Raw genomic sequence first — 11,539 nt, forward strand, 5'->3', positions numbered from 1 at the left:
AGTCTAAGCATGTAGGATGTTTAAATCACTCGAACTTGGCTCTGATACCAACTTGTAAGGCCCCGTTACCGGTGCCTCACATTGGACGTTGAATTTACTCATAAACACAGTTCATAATATTAGAGTTAATAAAAACATTCGCGGAATATTAAAACATTCAAACCATTTTATTACATAACCATCCTTTTTTCTCTTAACGGTCATTCAATTATTTAAACATAAAACATTGTCTTTAAAATAACATAACATTTCTTGAGATGCCAGCTTTTTCAAGTTCATGCCATGTGCTTCCTCTTATGCAAGCTGCCTCAATCTACTCACCTGCGTGCATACTAAAAGTCAGCTACGCTGAGTGAGTTCTAGTTAATCATACAACATTCAATCTGTTCTCATACTTGCACACGTGCCCGAAGGGGTGTACGTTAATCATACTTACTCTTCATATATAACTATCCATCCTATTTAAAGAGCCTTCTGCCCTATAACCTCACAGATATTATAAGGGTCTAGTCCCTAACATCACAGATATTATAAAGGGTCTGGTCCCCAACATCATAGATATTATTAGGGTCTAGTCCCTACCATCACATATATTATTAGGGTCTGGTCCCAACCATCACAGATATTATTAGGGTCTGGTCCCTACCATCACAGATATTATTAGGGTCTGGTCCCTTTGTTTCATACTACTATAACATACCTGTCCTTTACATACTTTCCTCGACAATACGTGCAATCTCCGAAGAGCGTTCACGTACCATCAACATATCATACATACATTATGCATACATCATATATATTCATACATACATCATATCTTACAGCATACATATAATTCATATCTTTACTACCACTTGACAGTACATGCGATATCCGAAGATCGTTCACGCACCGTCAAGCAATCATCATACATAAAACATACAAGGCATACACTTACCACTTAAGGTAAGTGTATTAACTATCACATCGAGTACGCACACAGCCCCGAAAACATAACAGGGAAGTGGGGCTAGAAACTCACCTGAACTCGGTTACGTTCACCGTTAATCATTATTCCCTTCTTGAGCTGTGCCCGACTAGCTGTATAATAATTATACGTATCAATAAACTATCACTACACATATCGTTTTTCAAGTTAAATTATTACCCTCAACGAACGGGGGTCCGGCGGTAGCACCCCTGGCACCGGGGTTCTAGGGGCGGCAGCCCCTAGCGGGTCCAAGGGGCAGAGCCCTTGGCTGGGTTTAAGCTGCCAGGTCAGCTTGGAAAATTTTTATTTTCATTAACTGTATTAACACATTTTCCATTAGGATTTTGAATCATTAAATAATTTGCTGCTTAAAAGTCCAAGGGCTTCTTTGTAATTAAATCATTCTTTTCTAAGTCCACGGACTGTTCTTGTCATTCCGTTAAACTTCTAATTCGTTACTGGTTCATAACGAATTGGCTTATCTTAGTGAACCGGTTCCTATAACGAATTGAACCCTTTAACGAACTGGACTCCTTAACGAATCAGTTCCATAGCGAACCAGTCCATATAACGAATTAGTCCATCTAATTCGTTCTCTCCCCTAACGAACTGGTCATAACGAATCAGATATGAACTAGAGCTAGTTCGTTGCTCCCTTATGCGAATCAACTAAAGAATCACCTTCCAATTCGTTAAGTTCCCATAGCGAACTAGGGTTAGGTCAGGTAATGTCAGAACATTCCCTGACATTCTTTACCTCGTATTAACTTTTCCGGCGCTGCCACGGGAATGCCGCCGGAAAAAAACCGTGGATTCGCCGAAAAAATGAGTTTTTACTCGTTTTTCACTGTTTTTCGTCCTATTCGATCCAGATCTGAGCTAGGGTGATCCCTAAGCTCATCTTAGATTCGGTTTATACCCGATTCCATCCGGATCTCGTGACTTAACGGTTTAACGGTGTCGGTTCGTCGTTTCGTGATTTTATCTAACGGGCTTAAGCTCAAACAATATCATACTATCATTACCTTGGATCGGTGGTTGGTTTCCTTCTTGATTTCGGCTAGAGAGAGGATTAGAGAGAGAGAGCTTAGGTGTGTGTTTTCGGAGGTGTATGGAATATGTGTGAAATGAAATTAAATGGGTATTAAAGGTATATATATTTATGGATCATGGGATTAAGCCCATGGTCTTTTTCCTCTTTCTTTCATAACCCAAGTCCATAACTCATATCCATTTAACCCAACACGTATTTTCATTTATTAACCGAAACTAGAAAAACGGGATGTTACACTACTCCTCCACCCCTCTCCTCCACCATCACACCTCCAGCCACTCCCTCCACAGCCTCCAACGACCACCTCCGCAGCCTCTGCCACCTCCTCCACATCCTCCGCCGGCCACCAGGCTCCGCCGACAACCTGCCTCCGAAAGCCTCATATAATACCAAGCTGTCTTCACGAACCAGTAGATCGATCACCTCCACCACCAAGGCAGCCATCACCGTCGCTCAATCGACCATCATTGCTGCTCAATTTTTTTTAATATTGATGTAGGAAATTAACTCCCAGATGAAGCTATAGCTATATATTTGGTTTAATAAAAATCAATCCAAGGTACTTTCGAATTGAGTTTACTAATTGAGTTTACTGTTCATTTATCTTTGCCTTATTATTTCCCTTGATTTAGGTGTTTAATTTCTTATTTAGGTCTCAGTAATGAAATATGCTATTTGATATTCATCATTCTCTTTTAGCTTGTAATTCATTTTTTTAGTGTGATGATTTCAACATTTGGATTTCTTAGTTTGCTGTATTGAATTAGGCTTATAACTATAACCATGTCTTTGCTTTTTGTTCATATTAATTTCTTTTAACAAGGTTTTTTTTAAGATTTAGGTTCATTGTTTATATTCTTTTTTTACCATTGTTGCACTTATACATGCTGAAAATCTATAAATATGCAACTTTTAAACAGTTGTACAGACTTTTTTTTTTTGATTTTTTTAGGTTACTAATTAGTAATTACTTGGTTTGATTCAATAATTCTCAATATATGAAAGGGTCAAAATAAGTATTACATTAACGGGTTAGTTATGTATAGTTTCGATCATTGACAAAAGTAACCCGGTAACGGGTCAATTTTTTTTATTGACGGCTCGTAAGAATGACTCGCACGACTGACTTGTGCTAAAAAATGACTCACCCGGCTAACCCGAACTAATTTTAATCTGTTAATTGTAGTGTTTATTGTCTTTTCCTTTTACTTCAACACGTGTATATAATTTAACTTATATATGTGTCTTTATTTATGTCTCTTTTCTCTTTTATTTGATGCAAAAATCAACAATTTCGTTTTATCATTTACTAATTAACACCACCTATGTTATTTTATATGAAAATTTCAGGTTTTCTTAAGAAGAATATCCTGTTGAGAGGCTGAGAGCTTTATGGGTGTGTGATTTGTCAACATAGAACTGTTGGATGATGCTGCTACATAAGGTTAATCAAGAAATTGAGAAACTGGAGAATCGGGCTTATATGCGTTAGATAACATTAGTGTTTACATCTAGAATTTATACTAAATTAGTTTTGCGATTAAAACTACCCGCCGGGTGGTATAAAACTAGTTTGTTCTTGTTGATGATGAGTTTACGTGTAGAGTGATATGATTATAGTTTTTCTATTGGACTTTTGTTAGTGCTCGGTTTTGCGTCTGGAGTCTTTGTATTTATCGTTAACATTTCTGTTTATTAAATAATGTAATTTTTAATGTAATTAATAGCCAGTTCGCTAAGTTAAAGGCTAGTTCGCTAGGGGATGTTAGCGAACTAGCCAAGTAATGTATTCCCTCCTGATTCGTTAGGGATGTTAACGAATCAGGGGTGTTTCGCTATGATTATTTATGTAATGAAGGGGAAGCTGGTTCGCTAGGGGATGTTAGCGAACCAGATCACCTTCTATATATAGTGAACTACTGAACTGCTGTTCAATCTCTCTCTCAAGCTTCACCTAATATTATACAAATATTACTGATAACTTATTGATAATAGATATACATATATACAACACTGAATCGATGTTAATTATGAGCTAGATCTAGTACTAATCAGATATTCACAGATCTGAGATTTGTTATTGTTATCGATTGGTTTAACGGGATCAAACAAGTGGTATCAGAGTTGTTGGTGCTCGTTTTACACTTGATTTGGTGTTTTAATTATTTCGTTTTTGTTAGTTTTCAGTTTTGTTTGGTTTTGAATCAATTTGTATTTGATTTGGTTGAATTATGGACGAATTAGATTGAATTCGTGTTGATTAAGGTATTGTAGAGGTTCGGTTAAGAGGAATTGAGGTTTGGATTAGATTTGTGTGTTTTGGATTTGGATTCGGTTTAAGTCCGAAACAGGGGTGTGTTTTTGGTCAAATTGGATTGGTTATTGAGGTTAATCGATTACGAGGATATGTGTATTGGATTCGGAATTGGTTTACGAGAATTTTGATTGGTTATTTGTGCAATTTGGTTGAGTAACGAGGTTGTATTACGAATTTGGTATTTCTGGGTTTCTGGGTTAATCTTCATAATTTCTGGAAATTAGAATGAAGATTTGAAGATTTGAAGATGAACTTGATTCGTTATCTTCTTCCTGGTGATTCGCTATATGTTTCTTGGTGATTCGTTATCAACAGTGTTACTTCGCTACCTTGTTTGTTAATCAATTCGTGTGAGTTATTGGTTCGTGTTATCTAGTTCGTTAACTAGATTAACCGATTCGTGTGACACGTGTTCTTCTTGGGATTTGTGTCAGAACAACCTTTGCCACGTGGCATAAGGTGTCAGAGTTTGTTACAAACGGTTGTAACAACCTGATTCGCTAGAGTGTGATTCGCTAATCAACTGTATCTAATTCGCTAAGCATTCCTTAGTGATTCGCTAAGTTTATGTTGGCGATTCGTTACTGATTATCATCTGTTTCGCTAAACTAATCCTTTGTAATTCGTTTGGTCAATTCGTTAAGTTGACTTGGTCAATTCGTTTGGACAATTCGTTAAGTTGACTTGGTCAATTCGTGTGGTCAATTCGTTAAGTTGACTTGTGATTCGTTAAATATTCATCTCATTCATTATCTGTTTCGCCATTTGGGTGATTCGTTAACCTTATTTGTGATTCGTTAAGTTGACTCGTTAAGTTGACTTTCGATTCGCTAAAACATTTACCTCATTCGTTAAGGTACTTCGTTGTTGATCAGTCTTAACTTCGTTAAGGATTGATTCGCTATAACTGTTCACAGTTCGCTACAACTGTTTGCAGTTCGCTACAGTTACAGTTCGTTAAATCTTAATTCTTATTAGTTAAACCTTTAATTTTTAAAAACTTTTCAAAGATGGCCGGCATGTATGCATTAGCGTCTCAAAACATGTTGATGCAACAAATGTTGCAACTTGATACCGAGATAGGTTCACATTCTAAATGTCCAAGATTGATGAAGTTCAGTGACTTTGCCAAGTGGGAACCTCGGTTCCGTGCACATTTGGGATCGGTTCATCCTGACTGCTCATATTGTCTTGATGAAGTTTATGTTGCACCAATGATTGGTGATGATACTATTGGGTATACTCCTAAAGCTGTTTCTCAATACTCACAAGAAGAGAAGAAAGCTTTAGAAATCGAGATAAAAGCATATTCTACTTTGACTATGGCATTACCAGAAAGTATCTTTCATCAAGTTGGTAGTATCAAGAGATGTGCGTCTTTATTTCAACATCTGCATATGAGAAGCATGGGAAACACAGCTGAGAGTAAGAAAGTGATGCTCAAGTTTCAGTTTCGAAACTTTAATTTATTGAAAGGAGAAACAGTTGAAGAGATGACAACAAGATTTAGTCATTTAAATGCTGAAATGGACAAGATGAAAATGGAAATTTCTGAAAGAGACAAAATTGACACTATTAAAAGTGTGCTTCCAAGTTCCTACTCAACATTTCTAATGGTTTTGAAAGAGAATGATTATTTTCTGAATGAAGACTTGACGGCACTTGAATTTCTACAAAAGATCGAAGCTAGAGAATATGATCTTAAGTGTCAAAAATCCTCCAAAGAAAATAAGATCCAGCTTTCTATGGTGGAAGTATGCCTCTTAGTTCAACGATCTCTCCAATCACTGCTTTTCTTACTCATGCTTCAAGTGAAAAAGAATCAGCTATGTTTAATGATCCAAAAGTGTGTTTCTATTCTGCTGGTAATTCGGGTGGTTCTGGAAGTTCAACTAATACGAATCCATTTGCTACACCACCTAGTGTTAATATGAAGGAAGCTGAGCAAAACTTTGCTTTCCTGATGGCTTTTATGTCTTCATATGAAAACTTAGTGAGTAGTAAAATTGCCACAAGTGATTTAACAGATGAGGATTATGATCAGATAGATCCAGATGATCTAGAAATTATGGATTTAAAATGGAACATGGCTATGATCGTTTGTAAAGTTAAAAGATTCATGCAGAGAACTGGAAAAGATCTTCCAGCTTTAAACAAGAAGTTGGGTTTTGACAAATTAAAAGTAAAGTGTTAAAATTGTCAAGAATTTGGGCATTTCGCAAAGGAATGTGACAAACCAAGGAAAGAATACACTGGACCTCGTGGTCAAAGTCAAAATGCTTTTACACCACCAGGAAGTAATGCTGAAAAGAATCCATCTTCTTCTACAACACAAGCAATGTTAGCAGATGGAACTGATTGGTCATAATGGTTACTATGCAATGATGTTCAAGAAAATTTGGCTATGTTACATAAAGATTGTCAAGATGCTAAGTGAGATGTCTTCCGAAAATGATTCTGGATCTGATTCTGACGACTCTTGCGACAAGCCTTCTGAATCAACGTTTGCTTGCATGGCCAAGATCAATGAGGTTTCATCCAAGACCATTTCTGGTGAAAACTGGATCATGGATAGTGGATGTTCTCGTCATATCACTGGGAATCTCAACCTATTAACCAATGTAAGAAATATTCAAGGGGGTTATGTAGCGTTTGCTGGGAATTCTGGGGGCATGATCACACAAGAGGGTGAAGTTTCAAATGGTCACATTACGTTTGAGAAAGTGAATTATTGCGACAAGATTGATCATAACTTATTGAGTGTATCGTAGATTTGTGATAAAAAGTACACTACGATATTTACTGACAAAGAGTGTCTTATCTTGAAACTAGGTTATGTATTCCCGAGGACATGGTTGTCATGCGATCACCACGATCTAATGATATTTATGTCTTAAATATGAGTTCTAAAGTATCTACATCGATCGAAACATGTTTTGTCTCTAAAGCAACCGAGAAAGATTCAATTCTATGGCATCGTAGAATGGGTCACATACATGTCAGAAAGATGAATTATTTAATGGCAAATGACTTAGTTGAGGGTGTCTCGTTAAAAAATTTTAAGTTATCTGATCACTGCGTTGCATGCAAAATGGGCAAGCAGAAGAAGAAGACACATCCCTCTAAGTTATTGAATTCCATTGATACTCTTCTTGAACGACTTCATATGGATTTGTTTGGTCCAGTGAATCGTGGGAGTATTTCTGGGGACTGGTATTGTCTTGTAGTGACAGATGATTATTCAAGATATTCATGGGTGTTATTTATGAGTTCAAAAGATCAAACACCAGTTTTGGTACAAAACCTTATTACTAAGATTGAATCACTGTATAAACAAAAGGTGAGGAGAATCCGAAGTGATAATGGTACTGAATTCAAAAACACTATATTGGATTTCTTTTGTATTCAAAAGGGAATTCACCGAGAATATAGTGCACCTTATGTACCTCAACAAAATGGTGTTGCTGAAAGGAAAAATAGAACTCTGATTGAAGCTGCACGTACAATGCTCGCTGATTCAAAGCTTCCTGTTCAATTTTGGAATGAGGCAGTGAATACAGCTTGTTATACGCTTAATCGAGTTCTAACAGTGAAACGACTCAAGAAAACAAGCTACGAGATCTTAAATAATAGAAAACCTAATTTAAAGTGCCTGGAACCATTTGGGTGTCCGTGTACAATGTTGAAGAAGGATTCGGGTAAATTTGAAGAAAAAGCTATCGAAGGGTATTTCTTGGGATATGCATCTCCAAAGAAAAGGGTTTTTAATTTCACATCTGGCTGTGTTGAAGAATGGTACCATGTGGACTGTCAAAAGTACACAAATTCTCCTCAAGGGAAAGGTCCAGACTGGATGTTTGACTACGATAGTTTATTTAATTCTTTTACTCCTTCGACTGAACATATCGATAAAGATCTGGTTAGAGCATACTTTGAAGAACATTTGAACATTCCAGGATTTTCAAGTTCTAATGCAGTTGAAGTTCAACCAGATGCTCCAACTGAAGAATCTCAAGTTGTCTCTCCAGTTGCTATTGATAATGTTTCTACTTCTTCTGATGATGATCAAGCTGAAATTCAAGTTATTGATCTTGACAGTGATAATGCTTCATCTCCCGAGTTGGGTGAACATTAAACTAACTTATTTGATAATGTTGCTGTTCCTGAAAATCCCACTCTTCGGATTCATGGATATCATCCACAGGAAAACATCATTGGAGAACTTGATGTGGGCGTTCGTACACGTCATCAAGTTGCTTCGTCAAGTGACAATAACACATTGTGTGCTTACACTAACTTACATTCTTCGGAAATTGTGAATATTGCTAAATTCAATTGCTTTCTATCTCAAGTTGAGCCAACGACAGCTCGTAAGGCACTTGAAGATCCCTCTTGGGTAGAAGCTATGCAAGAGGAATTACAGCAATTTACACGTTTGGGTGTTTGGGATTTAATAGACAAACCTGCTAGAGTCAAGAAAGCCATTCCGACTAAGTGGGTATTTAAGTGTAAGAAGGATGATCGAGGAGTGATTGTCAGAAACAAAGCACGTCTAGTGGTGCAGGGTTTTCATCAGCAAGAGGGTATTGATTACACAGAGGTATATGCTCCAGTTGCAAGATTAGAGTCGATTCGAATCTTCCTGGCTTATGCAGCTTATAAGAATATCAAGGTCTATCAAATGGATGTTAAAAGTGCTTTTCTCAATGGTGAATTACACGAGGAAGTGTTTGTCCAACAACCACCTGGTTTTGAAGATCCTGATTATCCAAACCGTGTTTACCGATTAAACAAGGCTCTGTATGGTCTACATCAAGCCCCGAGAGCTTGGTATGGCACGCTCGCTGACCATCTGACTGATAATGGCTTCAAACGAGGAACTGTTGACTGCACTTTATTTCATAAAACTGTTGGTGATGATCTTCTTCTAGTCCAGATTTATTTTGACGATATTATTTTTGGGTCTACAAACGACACATTGTGTAAGGAGTTCGAGAAGTCCATGCAAACAAAGTTCGAAATGAGCTCGATGGGAGAGATGAATTTCTTTTTAGGGCTGCAGGTTCACCAGTCTGATAAGGGAATCTTCATTCATCAGACAAAATATGTGAACGACGTCTTGAGTCGATTCAAGATTTCTGCCGGAAAAATCCCTTCAACTCCGCTTCCAGTAGGGCACAATTTATCACTGGATGAATTGGAGGATTCCATTGATCCTACCCTCTATCGTGCCATGATTGGTTCTTTAATGTATTTAACGGCTTCTCGCCCTAATATTATGTTTGTTGTTTGTCTTTGTGCTAGGTATCAAGTAAGTCCACGAGTGACTCACCTAGCTGCAGTTAAGAGAATTCTTCAGTATTTTAGGGGAAATCCAGACATCGGGTTGTGGTACCCCAAGGATGATACTTTCGTTCTTACTGCCTACTCAGACTCAGATTATGGAGGATACAAGATCAACTTCAAATCAACGACTGCAAGATGTCAATTTTTAGGAAACCGACTTGTTTCCTGACAGTGTAAGAAGCAGACAACGGTCTCCACTTCAACTGCCGAAGCAGAGTATGTTGCAGCCTCGAGTTGCTGTTCCCAGGTTTTGTGGATACAACATCTTCGCGACTACGGTTTGAAGTTTCTTACTACTCCCATCTTGATTGATAATTCTGCTGCTATTAGTATCACCAAGAATCCCGTACAACATTCTAAAACGAAACATATCGAAATTCGATATCATTTTATACGGGATTGCTATGAAAAGAAATTAATTGATCTTGAGAAAGTGCACACAGATTTTCAAAAAGCCAATCTATTTACCAAAGCATTTGATAAAACACGTTTTAACTTTTTGCTTGGTTTAAATAGATTGAACACCCTTGCTGAGATCCTAAAATTAGGATAATTATCTTTGAAATGCTTTATTAATTTAGCATAATTTTTTTTATGTTTTTAGGTTTTAGGGGGAGAATTCTAGAAAATACAAAAAGAATGTGTTTTCGTTTGTATAGATAAAATTCAAAAACATTAAAAAATTACAAAATTAAAAAAATTGTGATTTCTGTTCTTTAATGTTTTTCTTTTAAATATTTAAAAAAACCAAAAACATTTAAAATTTTTGAAAAACCAAAAAGAATGTGATTTATGTTTTTGTACAGAAAAATCCGAAAATCCAAAAAGATTGTGAAAGTTATTTTGTTTATAAGAAATTTGAAAAAGACAAAAATATTGTGTTTTTAAAGTTCTGTATAGAGAAAATCCAAAAAGATTTTTAGATTATTTTCTCGTTGAAAATTATGTCGGTTATTTAAGTTTGTGAAGCATTTTTGCATGTCTTGGTCCTATTATTCACTTGTGAATTGATGGTTAGCCATTTATTTATAAACTTAAGTTAACTGGGGCGATTAAATGTATCTTTTCTTTATTTTATGCTCCTCAAAATTTTGAGTTTTTGAAGCAAAAAGAGAACATGATAGTACATTGATTATCTTGACCCCAAATTCAGCAAAAAGTAAGCTTAAAAGACTGTGTGCTTAATTGCATTGGTGCATTGGTAGGTCTTAAAACAACCCAGTAGAGTAAAGTATGTGATATAAACTTAAAGAAACGCCAAATTGAAAGGGGTGTTAGTATCTAGCAAAAGTCTCGGTGAGGATGGCAGAAATGTAATAACCAGTCATACTCAAGCCTTATATTTGTTGATCACCCAAAAATCAAATAAAGCAAATAACAAGCGTTAAGATTCTAGACACTGTGAGTCTTTATGCGGCTTAACCATCTGGGTATTCATAAGCATGAATATTTCACTCGCCTTCTAGGGCAAACCCAAAGTCATTAAACTTGATCACCGCTGTACTTCGTACAATTTAAATTACTGACTTGATCAAAATCCGTTGTTAGTCAAACAATTGTTCCTTCCTTACGTGCGTCTTAATACCATTAAGAAACGGACCCCAAGGGATACAATGTATGTAAGCCGATAGATGGACTCGTGCATACTCACTCACAGTAAAGGAAACTTGATGCATTGCTCAAAATTTCTACAATTGGTATCAAAATTTTGATCAACAATATAATGGTTTAAGTCAAGTTGGGGTGATTTGGCAAAAATCAAATTAAGCTTGAACCGTGATTAGAGGCTGATAGTTTCTGATATTCTGTGCTTTAATTGAACTATTTAATCATATCACAAAAATACTTGAAT

The sequence above is a fragment of the Bidens hawaiensis genome, unplaced genomic scaffold, assembly GCF_021521415.1.
Source record: "Bidens hawaiensis isolate Kalapana, Puna unplaced genomic scaffold, B.hawaiensis_p1.1 tig00007241_1, whole genome shotgun sequence".
In the NCBI taxonomy this organism is placed as follows: Eukaryota; Viridiplantae; Streptophyta; class Magnoliopsida; order Asterales; family Asteraceae; genus Bidens; species Bidens hawaiensis.